This window comes from Mesoplodon bidens (assembly GCF_964165515.1).
Source record: "Mesoplodon bidens genome assembly, chromosome: 10".
NCBI classification, from domain to species: Eukaryota; Metazoa; Chordata; class Mammalia; order Artiodactyla; family Ziphiidae; genus Mesoplodon; species Mesoplodon bidens.
The window spans coordinates 19,849,053-19,869,119 of record NC_138172.1 but is presented as its reverse complement, the minus strand read 5'-3'; the positions used below and the strand labels follow the sequence as shown (position 1 = coordinate 19,869,119).

At 44.4% G+C, this 20,067-nt stretch overlaps 1 protein-coding gene across 10 annotated transcripts in view; it reads right to left on the bottom strand.

The window, feature by feature from the left end:
* The window catches only part of FOXP1 (forkhead box P1), a 596,443-nt gene that overhangs the window by 102,298 nt on the left and 474,078 nt on the right, over positions 1-20,067 (bottom strand). Inside the window, exon 1 of one of the 10 annotated variants that reach the window (XM_081246280.1) lies at positions 5,147-5,253. The exons of the other annotated variants lie outside the window; for them this stretch is intronic. The gene's annotated coding sequence lies outside the window, so the exon portion shown is untranslated. Of the gene's footprint in view, positions 1-5,146; positions 5,254-20,067 lie in introns of those variants that run through there. 10 annotated transcript variants of the gene reach the window in all.

Sequence of the window (20,067 nt, the reverse complement as noted above, 5' to 3'; positions counted from 1 at the left end):
AACAAAAATCGTCTTTTAAGTACTGTAAAGAAGAGGAGGGGAGAATTATTCCAAGAAAGTACCTCAGAATAGATTCTACCCACAGATCTTTAGCTCTTGAAGAGAAAAGGAAGAGGCCTTGGCTACATAAGCTCCCTTACATTGAAGCATTATTCAAAAATAGTGAAAGGGAAGGCAACTGTATCCATCCTATTTGACACACACAGATGATTAGAATAAGGAAAGACAATTTGGAGATACAGCTGGAGATCAACGGATACTGTGAAATGAAGAAAAGTTAAATGGTGATCTTTTGCCCATCAAACATTTTTCTAAGACTAAGAATTAAATGGACAGCTCTTCATGCTTTAACCAGCACAGAAAATATCATAGGGTGCTTAACTACGAAAAAACATATATCATATACATATAATTAATATATATATACATGTATATTTTACTATTTACTGAGATAGAGGGAGGATTTTAGTTGGATTTAAACATGCAGGTAGGCCAAAATTAGATCATTCCAACATTTTTAAGGCCTGACTGAGGGCGCAATCACCCTTTCTTTCCCCTTTTTTTCAGAATCACAACTTCTGTTTCTCAAATTATGTAGTTTCTCCTGCCTATTTCCAACACCTTTACCTTATCCATCACAGTTAAGTTAAGGGGTGCAAATTAGATTCTAATGGGAAAGCATCAGTTGCTTCTTTGACAACCTCACCATTCACTGATTTATTTCTAATGAAGACAAAGCCCAACCCAAAGCTCCCTACGTGATAAAGGCCAAAACATGTTCAAAAATGCCTAGTAAAATCAAGGCAAATGGGAAAGCCATAAAGACCCACACTCATGAAGTGGTGTGACAATTAGAGTAACTGTACAAAAAAGCCATCTTCAAGACAAAGTAAAAGAAATTAAGCTGCCACAACAGTAACAGGTTAGATGAAAAAAATCAAAATTTAATGTATTCTCCCCTGTGTCATCTTGTTTTGTCAAGACATCAAATAGAATTGGGAAGTACAAAATAACAAGCCCTTGAGAAATCACAGAAGCCGACCTTTTTGATGTTGTTGATTTACCTTGTTCTCAGTTATTTGAACAATGATGTTTCAGATTTAAGGGCCAGATAAAGCTTAAAAATTAAAACATGATACCAAGGTATCCCCAAAAAGTACACCCTCACATTTAGCCAGCAACTTCATTGATCAGTTGCTTTCAACAGGATTTGAAAAGGAGGCACAGTGCAAGTATTCAATATTTATTTCTCTCATTCTAAATTAATTTCTCTTCAAACAGCTGTCAGGTAGGAAGAAAGACTCAGAGATTATTCCTACAGTCCTCAAGTAGAGGCCCCAGTTCAGGTCTTTCCAGATAGTTCAAGTTCCCACCATCTGTAGAAGACTGTTTAGCTAAGAGGTAGCTGAGTTTTCTCTTTTTAAAAAAGAGTAAATAAAACTGAATTTAGAATGCCATTTTTGAGGAGGGGGAAAAAAAAAAAGTACTGCACACTTTGAAAGGACTCAAACCAATGTCCAGAAATATCATGCTATTGCCAAGAATAGAAATCTTTCATCAAACCTAACCAAATTCATGTCTGTCCCCAAACCCAGCCATGCAGGTATACACGAAGCTACATTCTTTCTCTGCCCCCGGAGAGCTACAGCTTATCAGCAACATAACTCCTAGTCTTATGTGAAATCTTACGTACAAAGATACATAAAATCAATATATCACACGATAGCTTTCTCAATTTTTATGTGTAGATGGCTGCTTCTCCTAGAGCATACATATGAACCAAAAAATGCAGCAGTAAAAAAGAAAAAATCTGTTTAAAAGACACTGAAAGTAAATAACCTAGTATTTACAAGCACTAGTAGAATTTGTAAGATCTGGACTAGTTAATAACTATTAAATGACTGTAACTCCTTGTCATCAAATTCATACGCATTTTAACACATAACACACACACCAGACACTATGTATTTATTTACTCCAACCTTCTCTGGTCAACTGTTGCTGCCTTATCCCTCGCTAATAAATCACAAAGAACTACCTGCAGTGGACCCGGACTATTCTATTTGCCAATCTCCTAAGAGGATAGTTTTAAGTTTCCCCTTAGTGGTGTTCATCTACAGCTAAGCCACAGAATAAAATTAATTTCTTCAATCTCCTTTTTTTGGCCAAATTTTATTCACATTCTAGTTCAAGCTAAGAAGCTCGTCACACTACCGTCTCCTGATTGTCTCAGTAAAACCCTGTAGCACCAGCACACTTCTGCCACCTTACTCAGCTGAGATAAATCTGAAGTTTCATTGCTTTTAATTAATCTGGATTTTAATTTCACTGTATCTTGCAATTGTGTGGAGGTTGGCTGAAAAGTTTGCAGAACTGGTCAGCGTCATGAAAGAGTTTATCTTTCAAGTGACAGCTCCTGTCAACTTGCAAATACAAGGCAGTGACGGTGAGGGTTTTGTTTTTACCGTACGTTTGACTGTAAACAAACAAACAAACAAAATTCAGGCCAACCACTCCTATCATAAGCTTTCCGATGATTTATGGTTTACCAACTGAGCGAGGTTATGCAACACTGCATGCCTTTAGATGCATTACTTCAGCTAGTTGAGATTTAATTAAGATCACAGCCTCTAAAATCCCTGTCAAATGAAAATTCAGAGAGGACAATACACTATGTAGCCTCTTGCAGAATGTTTCCATTCCGTCCTCTGGAAAAATATGAGTTAATCCGCGTTTCTATGGCTGCAGACAAAAGTTCACTAATTTTGTTTTCTTTTGACACTTAGGTTGTTTTCTATTGTATGTCATGAGATCATTCCCTTCCAGGGAGGGAAGAAAAAAAATCGAGAGTGAAACACATTGCAGAAACTGCCCTTGACATTATTATCCGACATTAGCATAGCTTAGCTATGATGTCATCACATCTTCATATAATCAGCCCATGCTTAGGAGAGTTTCATTTAATGAAATATGTTTATTTAAAAACACAACACAAATGGGAAGCCTACCTTTCTTGAATTACTCAGATTAAAGAATTGACATGTTACGTTCCTCATCTCCTTAACTGACCAACTTTTTATCAAATGAGCTGCACATATGGGTAGAAAAGAAAGTTCTGGGGGCGAATAAGAGAGCATAAAGCCCATTACTGATTGGTAGTGACCCATGCTCTTTTTTCTTTTAAAGAAAAAATTTAGGATCATGTGGCACTTTACCTAGTCCAACGTATTTTTATTTGCATCAGCTCAATATCTGGTTGCTTATCTCATGCCTTAGAAATGACAGGTGCTCACAGTCTTGCTCTTGACAGCCCACTACACAAATAACTGTCTTGCCCGAAAGGGCTAATGCAGTACTAATGAACAATAAATCAACTTTGATTATCAAGTGTCAGCCCAATCCGTTTTCAGTTCAGCTCCATCACCTCCTAGAGTAAGTCAGCCAGTGTCTCTGGGTAGGCAGTCTGTATTTTGGTTTCATTTTTACACATTTTCCACTGAAATGTGTCAGGCAGCTACAAAGAATCACGTAAAATAGAAGTAGACCTTTTTTCAGTGTAGGCAAGGGGCATCAATTAGGAGAATGTGCTTCAGTCTTCATTCGGTTTACTTAGTGAGGAGTCTTAATATTCGAGAAAGCTTTGTATTCTTTTAAACAACAATACCAGCAACAGATCCTAAACTAGAATCTTAATGTGATCATGTTTGAGGTTTTTGACAATGACATGCTAGCTTGAACACTTTACCACATAAACCAGCTTTGACTGAGCATTCCTCTTGGAAAATCTATTACAAACAAATGGGGGGGAAAAAAGGCAAAAAAAGGCCGCCTCTAAAATAAAAACTTCACTCGATTTGAAGTTAAAAAAATGGCTTCTTTAACACTGACTTCCTAATAAAATAAATGTAACTTATTTTTTTCTTAAGCAGATTAGTCACTGATAGTATGACTCACATTTCCTGTTATTAGGCTTAATTTTTTCCCCCAAACGTGTCACTTTCAGAATGTTGGAATCTATGGAAATTAGGTGATTTGCATTTTTAAATTGGCTTGATTAGAACATTTGGTCTGTGTGGACAAGAGTATAAAATTATTAAGATATTTTACTCCGAACCGGCAGGCCCTGAAGGAGTTAATCCCAAAGAGGAAAGAGTCTATATGTACTTTGCTCTAAAACTTTACCACCCACTTCCTAAAGGTCCCCTCCTTCCCATCACGACACTTGGGCGGGGAGAACCAAGAAAGTCTCGTTTCCACTGACCGTCTTTCAGGCAGTTCTGACAGTTGAGGTAGCTACATTCAAAGCCGGTTCGGATGGGAGCACCCCCTGACAATTCCTCAGTCTGCTGCGCGTCCTAACCCAAAGCCCACTCACTACTTAATCAACCAGCAAAGTAATGCAACAGAGGCTGAGACGCCCAAACCTGCCTGGGTGTCCCTCCGCCAGCCTGCCCTTTTCTGTGTGCGGCTTTATTCGTCCCCCTCCCCCCGTGACTGTGTGTGAACTCCTTGAATTTGAACAGCTAAGCTGAAAATAGCCTAGACAGATATAGAAACAAACTATCAGAAGCAAAGAAACATCCACACGGGTTACACTGAGATGGAAGGCTCCTTGTATATGTCACACGCTCTGAAAGTGACATAAATCACACCCCAGATACGTCCCCCGAATGGAGTGATGGCGAGGGCTTTACCAAAGTGGCTGCCTGAAGGCCAGAACGGCAGAAAACCAGTCGCAAACGAAAAAAAAAAAAAAAAAAGAAAGAGCGAGCGAGCGAGAGCGCGAAAGCAAAACACAAGCAGGACTTCCTTCAACTCTCAACTACACCCCACCCATGAACATTTTTAAAAAGGGAGAGCAAGAGAGAAACGGCGGGGGGGGGGGCGAATCTCTATCTTCCAGGACCCACAGGCCTGGAGCTGCTTCTTCCCACCCCTGCACTCCCTCCCCCCCGCCTCCACTTCCAGAGCGCAACTCCCACCCAAGTTGGTAAACAGCGATGGTTATTATTATTTTTTTTTTCCAAAAGACTCAACTTAGAAACCCTCGGGCGCTCCTGCCTTCCCCAGCGAGGCCCCAGGAAGCTGGCACCGCGGAGCCCGGGGAAGGAGAGCAGAACGGCAAAGATCAATCACAGGGACCAACCTGACACTCTCCATGTAGCCGCCAGGCGCGCGGAGCCGGCTCAGGGCGCCCGCGCGGGCCGGGCGTGGGGTCCGGCGGCCTCGGCGTGCAGGCGGACTGCACGCGCGCAGGGGCGCTCCGGCTCGCGGGCTGACAAGACGCGCCGCGCCGCGCCCACCCGCCCCGCCCTGCTCCACCAATCACAACCCGCCTCTAAACACCCCGCGCCGCGCCGCGCCCCACACAATGGGCTCCGCGGCCCGCGCCCCGCGCCCGCGCCCCCCGGGCCCCCTCCGCGCGGCAGGTGAAATCACGCTCGGCTGAAACCCGGCTTTTGTTTCGGGAGCAACTCCGCTTAATTGCTGTTAACCCTTTGACCCGCCTCCGGCTGACGTCTGGGAAGCCGGGCGCGGCGCGCATCTCTCCCTCCGGCCGGGGCTCCCGGGTCGGGGCTTTTTGGTGGGGTGGCTGTGTTTGTTTCCTCTTGGAAACGGACAAAGAGTTGTCCCGGCCTTTCAGAGCAGCCCGAGCGGCAACGCAGGGGAACTGGCGCGTCCGGCGCACACCCCGACTGCTCGGAGCAACTGTTTAGAATCGGAAGGGGATGCGGGGCTCAAAGGCAGCGCAGGAGAACTTCCTCGAAAACGGCCTTTGCGGGAGAACTTTCGCTTCACGTCCCTGGTTTAACCCAGCGTTGGCCTCTTTTATTTCCCCCCTTTTCTTTCCAAGAGCCGGGTTCGCCAGAGTGTGCTTGTGCGCACAGAGGAAAACGAACCCGACACGGGGGTTGAAATAAATAACAACCAACGTACCTCGTTGCTGAACGAAGCTCCTTGCCCTCTAGAACGACAGCTGCTGAAGCAAGCATCTGCCACTCTTTCGCTAAGAAATAATTCTCTAAATTCCGTTCTTATTTATACAACAACATCAACACAGGCTACTCTCAATGAGCACTTGAAGATGACCTCTATTAGTCACTGCTGTTTAATGCTGTTTAAACCTGAGTACAGTGTGAGGAGAAAAAAAAAAAAAAGTCACCAATATGCTAAACTTGGTGGGCTCAACTGGCCCGATTTCGGTGCCAGGTTAATTTAGTCATTTTCGGCAGATCTAGAATCACCTCTCTAATTTACCCTTGTTCAATTTTGGGAAAAACTTTTTGGCCTATACTTACAAAACAAACAAACAAAACTCTAACTTTTAAATTATTTTTCTTAAAAATATTCGAGGAAAAGTAGTCGTGACATTAATGATTACGTATTTTCCCTCAATTAAAAAATAAAAAGGCCACAAACCCTACTCCACTAATTTCAGTTTTACTTGAAAGTATTTTTCCATTTGAGGTGTTAACGCAGGTTACTACAAACCAGAAAGCATATTGATACTACTTCCGATCAAGCAAATGCCTGAATTTCAATCAGGTCAGCTCGGGAGCAGACAATTCCCCCATTAATCCGCCAGCAAAAGAGACAAAAGCGCCAGTTGACTGTCAACTTATGATCAGATGTTAAATGAGTGCAGCACTGATCGAGCTCCACCCTAAAGTGTTTTTGTGTCAGATAACAAATTTATTAATGGAAGTTTTTCAGGTCACAAAAATGTGACCCCACCCTCTCATGAATATTCAACAGAGAACCAAGGGCATTCTTTTTGGGGGAGAGGGGCCTTAAATCTGCCAGTGTACCATGAATCAGTAGAGTTCTGACTCTTAAAGAGACAAGGCCCTCCTTCCGTAGGGGCTGGCAGGGCCCCAAAGACAGGAAATAAAAATATAGGAAGTTCTCTCCAACCAAGGCACAGTGAGAGAGGAGCAATGTTCATTTCAAAATCCACATGCGATTTTTTTTCAAAGGTATTAAAATTCATTAGAGATTTAACGTCTGTGAACAACATCAGGGTGCCCTTTAAAGGAGCAATTCTTTTTTTTTTTTTAAAGACAAATTCTTTCAGAGGCATCCATAAAACTCAAGCATGCTTTTACAGGTTGGCCTACCTCCTTTGCAGGTCTGCGTTTGTAAGCTAATTGTCTCCCGGGAGCATCCAAACAAACAAGCAAACAACAAACATTACAGAAGCTTGTGACCCAGCTGTGGAGTCCAGCCTCACACAAAATAATTAGAGAGTGATGCAATGCGGTGGTTACACAAATACTAAATTGCATGGTGGCGGCATGAAACACCGTAAGACCACAGAGCAGGGGGAGATGAGTGGATCAGGAGAGGGCTGGGAAGGCCCCTTGGGGAGGTGGTGTCTTGAGGACTAATGGTTTGGATAAGGGGGGAGGTGACAAAGTAGCTTAGCAAAAGCAGAGGCCACCTGGAGCCCTTCCCACCCTCTCTCCAAACATGACAGGGTGACTCAGAGGCTACTTCTAGGCAAGGAAATATACCATCAGAGATAAACCTGGATAAGTTTTATATGCCCAGGCCATTTTGGTTAACGCTCCCAAGGCAGGGGGCCCAGGCTCAATCCCTGGCCAGGGAACTAGATCCTACACGCCGCAACTAAGAGTTTGCATGCCGCGTGCCTCGACTAAGACCTGGCGCAGCCAAATAAATAAATATTTTGAAAACAAAAAACTTGAAAAAAAAAAAAAGATCCCTTTCCACGTGGTCCTGTCTACCTGCCCTGTGCCTGGAATTCAGTGAGAACTGGAACTTTCAACGGCTGGAATACAATATAAATGTTAAAAGGCGCAATGATTTAGAAGACTTAGTTGATGCCATTTGTTCTGAGTGCCAGGTCATTTTGGAAAGGCAAAAAAATAAAATAAAATAAAAATAAAAGCAGCAGCATTTAGACATTTGGATTGCGGGAGCTTTAGAAAAATCTGGATTGAGGGGCAGGCTTTAGAATGGGTTACTCAGCCACAGGGGTTCATTTAGTTGTCACAATGTGAACAGAAATTGCAATCCCCATTTTACAGAGGAGGAAGCTGAAGTTTAGAAAGGCAAAATGATTTTTTTTTCTTTTCCCTGTCTAAGAATCAAACACACCCAGCTCCACGGGCCACAAGGGGAAACAAGACACTGAATAGTTCCAGAAAAAGAGAGGCCATGATAATATAAAATGAATACCTGGGGGGTGTGCTAATGTTTAAGGAAGAGTGAAGGAAATGCTAAATACCCTACTGAAAAATATTTTTGATGCCCACATCCTAACACCCACAACAGATACAGCCCTTGTTCAAACACCACATATTAAGAAACCTGTCAGTTGCTAAATGAGTCCATTGTGCAGCTGGCTGTGTACTTAAGAACAGATTACTATGATCCCACACCAAACTCTAACCACCAAATAACACACCTGGGACTCAAATCATGTATTTTATTTGGTTCTGCTGAGCCCTAGCCTTGAACGCAGAAGAAAGTGAAAGGTTTTACTGCCCATTCAGAGCTGAGAATGTAGAGAAGATGTATTCAACGCAGAGTCAGAAGGAGCATCTTGTCGGGACGTTATTCCCACACTTTGATGGATGGCACGGCCAAGGAGGAGACACCAGCCACGGTGCTGGGCCCACGTGGTCCTCGGCTCCAGCCGGAGCTGCTTGGCAATCACCAGAAAAAGGACATGTAAATGGGCACTGGCTCGCATATTTCTAAGCAACACTGAGAGCGAGACACCTCCCCAGATAAAGTCAGTTATCTCTACCAAGGGATGAACAGTTTGATGGGTTGAAAAAAATCAACTTGCTCATGAGGACCAAAATCTTTTTCTTTCTTTCTTTTTTCTTTCTTTTTTTTTTTTTTTTTCTGGCCGTGCTGTGCGGCATGCAGGATCTTAGTTCCCCGACCAGGGATTGGACGCGTGCCCCCTGCGGTGGAAGCGTGGAGTCCTGACCACTGGACCGCCAGGGAATTTCAAGGGGCCAAAATCTTAATTCAATTCCCCATCTTCTTCCAAACAGCCCTTCCTTGAACACTTATTTCCTTTCTTTTTAACCATTCGTTTCGTGGAGTACCCAGAACATATTCTGTCTGAAACGACAGAACTTAAAGAGATTCAACCAACTGACCCTGTTGCTAGAGAACACACTGCAAGGGCAGGACTACAGAATTTAGGCCCCTCGCCCCAGAAGTGGGCTTGATGACCTGCCCAGGGAAGCGAGTCTCTCCAGAAGGAGCCCTGCTTTAGTTATTTCTCATGTCTCCAAAGACCGCCAACCAATTAGAGAGACTAAACTGCAACAGACATGCCCGATTCCGGACATTTGGGCACTTGTCTCCAAGGACCTGCCGTTCCTTCTTGATTTAAGTGGGGCTTTTACTTAAAAATATAAATTAATACATCATCCATCTACAGGGAGCTAAGGCAGTTAGCTCCAGATTGCTATTGTTTATGTCGCTGTTATGTCTGTGGACAATGAAGGCAATTACGTTGCTTTTCTTTCACTCCCGCTCAGCCAAGGGAAAAGACTGCAAGTTCTCACTCTTGCGAAGGAGTTTACATTTCTTCCTGTGACACCCTCCAAACTGTCATCAGCATCTTCATTTGATGCAACATCTTATAATGCGATTGCTCCTGGTTAATTTTCTAGATACACACTGTGACGTGTCAACATTCAGGTGACTTATGAATATGATGGGTACAGAAGGTATGGAAAACATTTACCACTCTCTCCAAAAAAAAAAAAAAAAAAAGTCCCTCACTCGAAATGTAAAGATATTCATAGAATGTCACTGGTAAACAAAATCTTGTCTGGGAAAGAAAAATGGCAACATCCATTCCAAACTCTGCATCTGATTGACAGTAACAAATTACTCTCTCTCATTTATGCTCGAACCATAATCTCATTTTAATATAATGTACAATGTATTACTGGATTGCTTCTACCATAAGGTTAGAACAGATTACACCGAGGTGCACAAAAGCCTCAAAAAGGGACATGTTTTAGGGCAGGAGGTCATTTCCCAAAGAGCTCTTCCCTTCAGGTATCAGGAAGAAAGAATCACTATCACCATTAAGCACGAGGCCTTATTCACCACCCCCACCCGCCACCCCGAAGAGTGACAGTGCTGACAACACACCCATGTGCAAACTCTCGATTTTAGGCACAAGCAGAACTGGGTCACTGAAGGGGAAAAGAAAAAATGGCTCTTGGGTGATGAGATGACATTTGAATTTTTTTTTAATGTTTAATTATATAGAAATCACTGAGTATCATTTTAAGGCACTGGCCACCTTTAGGCAGGAAAGTCAGTTTTTCGGGTGACCCGAGGTGCGCAGCAGGCCTGCGCAGAGGCAGAGGCAGCGTGTTCCATCCTGCCCTCCGAACAATGCTCACCAGTCTCCCTCCCGGCCCACGCCACCCTCCTGTGACCCTAGGCTGACACACCCTCATGTCAAAACCTTCTTTACGCCTGCCCTCTGCTGGTAGGCCTGCCAGGACTAGGACATTTCGACTACCTCAACTTAGTCCAAAGATAACTTTCAAAAGCTGGAGAGAGAAAGGCCATGTAATGAACTATTAACTGGAATATATAAATTAAGACACTTAAAAAAAACGGGGGTGGGGGTGGGGGGTGGGAGGAGATGCCGAGGGTGAAATATGGCACTTTTAATGTAAAAATGCACATCCGTCTACTCTACTGCCGGCTGGCTCAGAGCACAGGAGTGCCGAACTCTGTATTTTAGCTCACCTAAGAGAACAACCTGTATTACTGCTGGGCACCTTGCCTTCTCCTTTGCTCCCTCTCCGGGGAGAGGTATGTCAGTACATTTTCAATAAAACACCTTCTTAGCAGTAAAGGGCCACTGTTCCCATTTCAGTGGTCCCTAAGGTTTCATGATACAGTATATTTAGCTGGCTCGCGGCTCAAGTTTTCCTCAGGCATTCATAAGATCCATATAAAAGGAAGAGGGATAAAAAAAAAAAAAGAGGAAAAGAAGAGCTTTCGTCTATCCTTTGTTTAAGTAAGACAACAGTGAACTCGGAGATTGATGAGCTGGCATGAGTCCCCCCCAAACAGCGGGACGCACTGCCAGGCTCGCTCCCCACGACAGGTGCCCTGGTGTGCGAGCCAGGCGGGTAGGGAGGAGGGCTCTGGGCATCAGCTGGTGAATTTCCGCGGCAGCAAGCAAGGTTTGAACGAGGCAGCTCCTGTCAGCGTCAATGGGAAGCACGAGGCCTTACAAATCACTGCATCCCATTTCAAAAATGTATCTCCAAGACGGGAAAGTGAAGCTTAGCAGTTGCAACCTCGGAAACATTCAGGAAGTAGCACTCTTGACAGCGCTTTAGATGCCGAGTAAATGCTCTTATAACGAACACGCAATCCAGCTGACAATAAATCTTACACCAGGGAAGCCTGTGCAGGGCTGCGGAATCCCCTCCAAAGATAATTGCCTTCCACGCTGTGTGGCATAGAAATTGCGACATTGAAAACCCTTTCTGGGGCCCTAGAGTTCTCTGTGGCTTTTCTTTCCTTAACAGTAACCGATTACACACACACATACACACACACACACACACACACACACACACACAGAGACACCTCTGCCTTGAAAAGAGACCATAGAAAAATGCAAAGATTTGGTCTTCTTTCCTACAGAAAAGTGATGAGGCCAGTTCTTGGCAGGGGACAGGGGATGGAAGAGGGAGGCTGGGAAGAGAGGAAAGGTGTACGGACTCAGGGACCGAATCTGAAGCAGGACCTTAAGGTCCACAACCCTCAGCGTCCACTTCCCACTCTTTGAAAGCTCAGGTAGTTTCGCAAACAATTCCAAATTGGGAGTCTCCCAACAGGTCCATCAACAGGTAGGCAGATCTTTTCTAGTCCAAAGTGGCCTCAAGTGCTCGGTTTAACCCTGAGACGGTGTAGGAGTATTAGATAGGACACGGGGGCCTGTCAATGACATTGTCATGAGCTAACAGGGTGATCGTGCTCACATCCCCTCACCTCTCTGAGACTCCACACTTCACCTGAACAAAGAGAAAGACGGATAAGATACTCTCCATATTTTCTTTAATAATAATAATAACAAAAACTATCACTACGAACTACTTATTATGTGTCAGGTACACATTTTACCCTAGCAGAGGAACTAATTTCTAGGTGCTTTTTAGCTTACAATTAATGCCATATATAAAACTACCAAGAATATAGTTAAAAAATATAAACAGGATTTGAGAACTCTTGAATCTTAGGCACTATTGTGCCACCAGAATATCAGGGAACAAAGGGAGGGAAAACTTTTTTGGAAAACAACTCAAAAGCTCTTATTCTGATCCTCTCTAGGTCATAAACCCTGTGAAACATCAGTAACTTGTGCTCCATTGAATAAGTCACTAACATGCTTTAGGACTTGGTGAATTGAGTGGGGGTCTCAGAGGAGGAGGCTAAAATCACCTGACTTCCAAACATATTTACGTCCTTTTTCCTTGTGATTTTTTTCCCTCTTCTTTAACCATCAAAGCTCTCTCTTTCCATCACGCCTGCTCCCACCAAAACAATGTTCTCAATTTCTGGTCCAACCTCGCAAGCCATTCACCTGCTTCTGGCTGTTTCATACCGGAAAGGAGAGAGGAAATCTTTATGCGCCAGGTAACTACTGGTGGGGGCTGGCATTTCCATCTCAGGTTGAAGCCACAGGTAAGGTTTGGGCTGGATGAAAAGGGAAATTTGCAAGGAAGCATAGCATCACAGAGATATTAGATTCCTTTTGAGATCTGATAACTCTCGTCTTAAGAAAATGCATACAGAAAAGCAGACAGTCCAGCCTGCAGGCCAATTATTTATTTTTTATTGTTTCAAACGGCATTTCATCCCTCTTGAGGAAAAGCAATAGATGAAGCAGGAAGCTTTCAGGTCATATAGAACTTTGTTCTTTTCAGACAAATAAGGTATTGTGTGTTTGAACAATAGGAGGAATGTCTAATTGATCTTAATTAAATTCAGTGAGGTCCAATTTTTGAGATGGGTCAGGACACATCTATGTAATGTCACAACCCAACAGGCCAGGCCTTTGAAATCAGGGAGCTCTGTGGTGAACTGTCCTCTGACACCCTTTCTTATCCATTCACCATCCCACTGCCCCACCAACTTCTTCTCCCCACCTCATGCTACTCCTGACATCTTCCCGGCTCGGCACACACAGTGTAAAACATCAACAGCCATCGTCCCTCCCTCTGGCCAGCCTTCTGAAGTGGCAAAGCCCCGCCATATACTCCCTCATCCTTCTCATGATAACCTACCAAACAGGAATCCTATTATATAGATACCGTGGCACGTGGAGAAGGTTACCTGGAGTTTGCAGTGCGAGAGACGCAGGTTTGAATCCAATCTTTGCTACTCACCGGCAAACTAGGTAGTCACAAAAGTTCATTTTGTTTGTATTTCCTCATCTGTAAAATGGGAGCAATTATCTGCCTCGCAGTTTCTTTTATTACTTTTGAGGTGTGTGTGGGGGTCAATCTTTAAACTCAGCTTCCCTGATTTGAGAGCACTGGTGTGCATCTTTGATCTGATGCCTGGCAAGCACCTGGTCACAAGTGTCTAGCACCCAGCAACCTCTCCGATGTCAGCAAGGAGACTCGTCTGAGGTCACCTGTCGGGTGGATGAAAGAGGAGGGGTGTGATTCTCCCCGCCAGAGCTCAGTCCTGCCTTAGGGAGCCTCTGGCTTCCTGGTTTCAGAGCTCAGGTGACTTTGAGATAAGAGCTAAGAAAACAAAGCCCAAAGCCAGTCATGATCAAGGAGGTGGTGTTGGGAGTACTGAAAACAGCCTGCCGGTTACAAATCAGGAGGTATGTACCAGGACCTCGGAACAGGGTTTGCCAAAGAAAGGGAAAACGCGGGAGGAAGGGCTGGTGCCTGGTAACAAGATGGCTGAGAAACGCAGCACATATTTACCGGGAGCTCATGATGGGTTTGGCACTTTCCATAATATCTCTTAATCCTCAAAACAAGCCTATGAAGGAGGCATTATTGTGCCCACTTAACAGATGAAGAAACAGGCTCTGAGAGTTGAAATGACGTATCCAGTATCTCACAGCTAGTAAGGAGAGGAGCGGGACTTGAATGACTCTGAAACAAGGCTTTTGTACCATACGCCAAGCTGGAGACCAGGCTGGAGACCAGGCTGGGGGCTAGAACTAGGTCTGGAGGAACAAAGAGGCGGGTCCAGTTTTACTCACTTGGCAAAGGGATGTGACAAAGAGCCACTGATTGGTCAGCATGAATAGAACCTGAAATAAGACAAAGGTAAAATTCTGAGAGCCTCTTTGCTTCTTACAGGAATCCACAGTGACAACCCTGGCCCACCACGTGAACGTGAAATTGGCCCTGAATCTGTCTGTAGCCACAACCGGGCTGGGAGGAGAGACAGTGGAACAAGGGCTCGTGCACTGTCTTGAGTTACTTCTCCTTGATTAAGGAACCCCTCACACTCCCATGTCCATTACTGAGAAGAGACAGACACACAGACAAACAGGTAGACAGACTTTTCATCTTCTTCCAATACATCGCTGGGCACCAGGCAATGTCCTAGTAGCCCTAGCCTGGATGGCGCTGGAGCTCTCCTGGCAGTAGCATCTTAGATGTAAAGATTGAACGTCACGGTGATGGGACTTATTATGTCCCTGATCATAAAAGGTACCCAGACACTTCGTTATGACAGCTCTGGAAAGAGACTGCTATGGGTTCTAATGCTGGCTGCACCACTTCCTGACTGTACTTTTGGTACATTATTCGTCTCTAAGTGCCTCCGTTTCTATATCTATGAAGGGAACTAATCCCAGGACTTTTCCCAGAGGGTTGTTCCAAGGATTAAATGTGATAAAATGGGTCAATGCCTGGGAAGCACTTAAATGTTTCCTAATACCATTCTTATTGTTACTATACACTGCTTTTCCTTCAGTCTTTTCCTTTTGCTATAATGAAATACTGTACCAGAAGGCAAAATGCTTGTTTTGTTTTGTTTTTTTACTCTCGTCGACCTCTTATTTTTCTGTGACGTGGTATCAACCCTAACTCCAAAATTCTGTGTTGTGTTAGTATCAACCCTAACTCCAAACTTTAACTAAGTAGTAGTAGCCCTTTCATCCAATGAGTCTTAACAATGCAAGAAGGCACTTGGTTGTTTTGTTTTTTAAATCCAGGGTCATGAGGCAGCCCCACTTCAAGCTCCAGGTCACCGGGGTTCGCCAGATCCACCAGCCACATCATCACTTGGGTGTGTGAAGGAGTTTGCTGATTTCTTAAATGAATTCTCAAGGACCCACTGGGATAATCTATGGAGGGGTCTGCCCTGAGCGCTGAGAACATATAGGCTGGCCAACGTGAGACCTAATTTACGGAACCCTCAGTCTATGTTTGTTGTTTTTTTTTTTGCGGTACGCGGGCCTCTCACTATTGTGGCCTCTCCCGTTGCGGAGCACAGGCTCCGGACGCGCAGGCTCAGCGGCCATGGCTCATGGGCCCAGCCGCTCCGCGGCATGTGGAATCTTCCCGGACCGGGGCACGAACCTGTGTCCCCTGCATCGGCAGGCAGACCCTCAACCATTGCGCCACCAGGGAAGCCCCCCAGTCTATGTTTTGATGATGTTTTGCTACCACCGTCTCTGGGAAGGAAAGCCCTTGGTGGAACCTCAGCCACCACGGCCCCAGCGAGGGCTCAGCTTACACCCAAACAATCAGGGCCCTTTGACCTAATGAGCTGCTTTTAAGCTCCCCTTCAAAGTTTCCAACACCCTCATTACCCAAGGTAAGGAGCAGAACTCTCTCCGTGTTCTCAGAGGGCATGGCATGGCATCAGCCATCATTTGATCATTTGCTGAATTAAAAAAGAGAGAGACACCCATGCAAAGGGCAGAGAAGAGGGGCTCTCTCCTTGGCCTGAGGGGATAAAGGGGCTTTTAGAATAAGACAAGGATTATGCTGCGTATTTAAGGATAATGGGTCTGTCCCAGGTAGTTGGGCAGGCAGGGCTGGGGAAGGGTATTTCAGCTACTGGGAAGAGTGTGTACACATGTTCACACGGGAGACGGCATGAGCCATTAACACCGGGGAACTGCAAGGTGTTTAACAAGGCTGGGGCAATTATAATTCCTGCTACAACTCCCTTTCTTTGAGATCAAAGGGTTTTTCTTCTTTCTCCCAATTTCACCCAAATTTCTCATCTCAGAAATGCATTCATCTCTTCCTCTCCTCATTCTTCTCATTCAGGGCATGGTCTCTGCTCTTCATCTAGATCATGTCCAGTATGTAACAATGATCTCTGCCAGCCTTGACCTGAGCTGGCTCAAACACACACACCCCAAACACACACACTTTCCCCTAAGTCTGCAGAGGGTGACGTTCTGTATTCCTATCCTGGCATGCTCTCAAACCTGTATATTCCGATCTTTCTGATCCAGAGATTTTGACTCTGCGAGTTTTTGGAGGGTGAGTCTGACACAGAACCCAAAGTATGGATGCTAAGGAGCAGAGACTCAAGGATGAGATATTTTGGTCACCAAAGGGTTTAAATAACGCTGCATCAGATGTGGACATCTTATTATACATTTAGATAGAATGAAAGCATGAAGAGAATCCACATCTAATACAGGGGCAAAACTTATGAAATGTTAAGGTCTTGTACGCTAAGCCCTCAGGAAAGGAAAGAGAGCTCTAAGGAAACCAGCACAGTCAAGACCGCCATTGGTCTTGGACACGTCACTCCCCCTGGGCGGCAAGGCTCCGGTCCCTCCACCTTGAGGTCTGGTCTTGGTGCGCGTTCTCCGAAGGCAGCCTCACTGTGCTGGGGTGAAGGTGGTTCTCGCTCATTTTTATTCAGGTGTTCCCTTTGAACTAAGTGGGTGCAGGAAGGACAACTCAAGTCCTGTCTAGACCCGTGAAATCGCATGTTACAGAAAAGGAGAAAGGAGCCGCGTCTGAACAAAATATACTCCTCCATCAGGCAAATCATCCTCCTCGACAGAAAAACAAACACACGTACACATGTAAGACAGCGGAAGAGGCTACTCTACAACTCAGGCATCTTCTCGCCCAGGGTGCTAACTCTGGGGGTGGGATCACTTCCCTGAGCTGCTGCCGTATTTACTGTCTATGCTGGACATTTCCACATTCTATCAGTTAGTAATTCACTCACCAAATGCCAAAAAGAGTGCCTGGTACATAAGAGCCCCTTAACAAATATCTGATGAATTTATAAACAAATGAATAAACAAACGAATTAATGTTTTCTCTTTCTCTCTCCTTGGTTCGTCTGTTCCTTCCTTCTCCCATTCTATTTGTTTCATGTGCATATGTTTTCTAAACTATAAGCTCCAAGAGACAAATTCCACACTCTTTCTTCTTTCTCAACTTGTAGTATGGGGCTAAGAAGAAGTAACTAAGTGCACGTTAAATAACAGCATCTCTATATGTGCCACGCATATTCAACGGCAAGACAGGCACCTCTATGTCACCAGGTCAGGGGCTAAAATCTTGTCGATGACAATTTCGTGATGGAGTGACCTCACATGCCGAAAAAAAAAAAAAAAGGACTTATATAGAGCAATCAATGATCAATCAGCTTCTCTGAAAGTTTAAAAAAGACAAATTGAATATTAACGATGATTCAAGGATTACACGAACCACTTCACATTTTATAGCTGTGAATAAACTCAAGTCACTAAGTCCAATACAAGTCCAATACGTGCAGTAGTCCTGTACCTACTGCAGGTCGACGGCGATCCAGATTTTTTTTTAAAAAATCATCCGTCTTTCATTTGTCTTGCTAATTTCGTCAAATGAAAAGAATCCTGAATGGAGATAAGGCTGGAAGGGCGGGAAAAGCAATTTCCTGAGCTGCTGCCAACACCAGACACCCTGAAAAAGGATGTTCATTGCTCGAGGCATCTCTACTTCACTTGGCGCTGCTTCTGGAGGCTCTTGCCTGACGCAGGAAAAAACCTAGAGAACGGCCACAGCCCACACTTCATCAGGGCCACAGAACAGCCACAGATAGTGGCTGAACACCCAGTGCTGGCAAGACCTTACTTCTGTTTGGTCACCTGGGTTCTGGGAACTGCCCACTGAGGGACCAAGTTAATCCCAAGGGATGGTCCAATGTAACCCCGCACCATAGTGGTTGTGCCCCTTCCTACCAGGGCCTCACACGGTCTTGGTTTTGTCCTTCTCCTTAAAGTACCAAACAAGACCTGGTTTTGTTTCAGAGATCAGGACAGCTTTTTTTTTTTTTTTAATTAAATATATTTTTTTATTTATTTGGTTGCACCAGGTCTTAGTTGCGGCCGGCGAGCTCCTTAGTTATGGCTCCCCATCTCCTTAGTTGTGGCACGCATGTGGGATCTAGTTCCCTGGCCAGGGATCGAACCCGGGCCCCCTGCATTGGGAGCTTGGAGTCTTAACCACTGCGCCACCAGGGAAGTCCCCAGGACAGCTTTTGACAGGTCACGTACAAGGCCTCCCGCTCGGGTGTGCCCCTACCCCCTTCAAACGTAGCATCCAGAAATAAGCACAGCAGGCCAAGTGTCACCTGTCCCCCTAGGAAGACAGAGCCTCAATTCTTCATTACGCTATTAATGCAGCCTAGGGTCCTCGGGGCCCCCGCCTCTCAGTAGGGCACAATTGGCTCCTACTGGTTTTACAATCATCCCCTAACTATCACCTGAACCACTGGTAAGTCAGAGCTCTTTACTCTGCACTTGGGCAAGGGTATGGGCTGTGCATTTATTCCCATGAAAGATCTTTTTCATTTTGATCCAGAATTTCAACCTGCTGAGGCTTTAAAAAAAAATCGTGATTCTTCAGCTCAGAATATTAACTCTTCCTTCACCTTCTTCCACATGCAATTTTTGTCATCGCTAAATGCCTAGAATCGCGCGATTTCAGATGTATTGTGATCAGTTTTCTAAATGTGTGCAGTCCAGCGTTTCATAACATCTAAACTGGAGTTGCTACCGTAACTATTTGACAATTACCAAGAACAGTTTCACACCAGGGGTCATTCGCATTTATCTGTGGTATCAGCCTACTCCAGACTGAAAGCACCAGGCGATGTCGGGCGCAGTGTCAGTGTTGACCCCTCCTGTCACCTTCACATGACACCTAACACGCTGCCTGCATCTTAGTACGTGCTTCAAAGACAAATGTTTCTCAATGCAGAAATCAACAAACTTATTTAATCTGTGCCACCATCCAGATGATGATTAATCTACATTTAACAGATGGGGAAACTGAGGTCAAGAAAGTTAAATAACTCACTCAGTAAGCACCCTGTTACCTGGAACCAGCATTTAAAAATAACGCCTGGAAAGATTAAACAACTCGTGAAAGACACCCTAATTGCTCATTTCAGAGCAGGTCCTCCAAACTGGGTCTTGTGCCTCTTTTTCTCACGTCTCACTGGTGTGTGTGAGGCCATAGCTTCCAATCACCTCTCCCACCAGCTTTCTTTTCCTCTTTTCTGCAGAAACAGACGTGGCTAAAGAAATTTCCAAATTAAGACTTGGCAATGCTTTCTATATTCTTGTTTCCCAAACCTATAAATCAAAAGTGTCTAAACAGGTCATAAATGTTCCTTGGCGATATAATGGGAAAAGTTCTGATTTATGGTGCCGGTGGAATAATTTTAAATAATTACATAAGAGTTTTGAAAAATGCAATTAACACCTTTAGAAGTTTTTTGAAATGAAAATGAATCTCTGGAGATGACTGTTCCCATACATAAAGATAGCCAGTTAAAAAATAAAAATAAAGCTACAAGATGCAACCGTGTCTGAACGATCCTATGGAGACAGGGTATAGGAGCTTTTATTTTCAATGGGAATTCACCAGCATGACCGCATCAATACATGTTTTAACCCTGCCACCTTATCACACGATAACAACACAATTAGCCTATGTCATTACCAAACATCAAAATTAAATCACCAAATAAGCATCTTGTCTCTATTCAGCCCCAGCTGATGCCTCTCTCCCTCTGTACTGGTTTGAC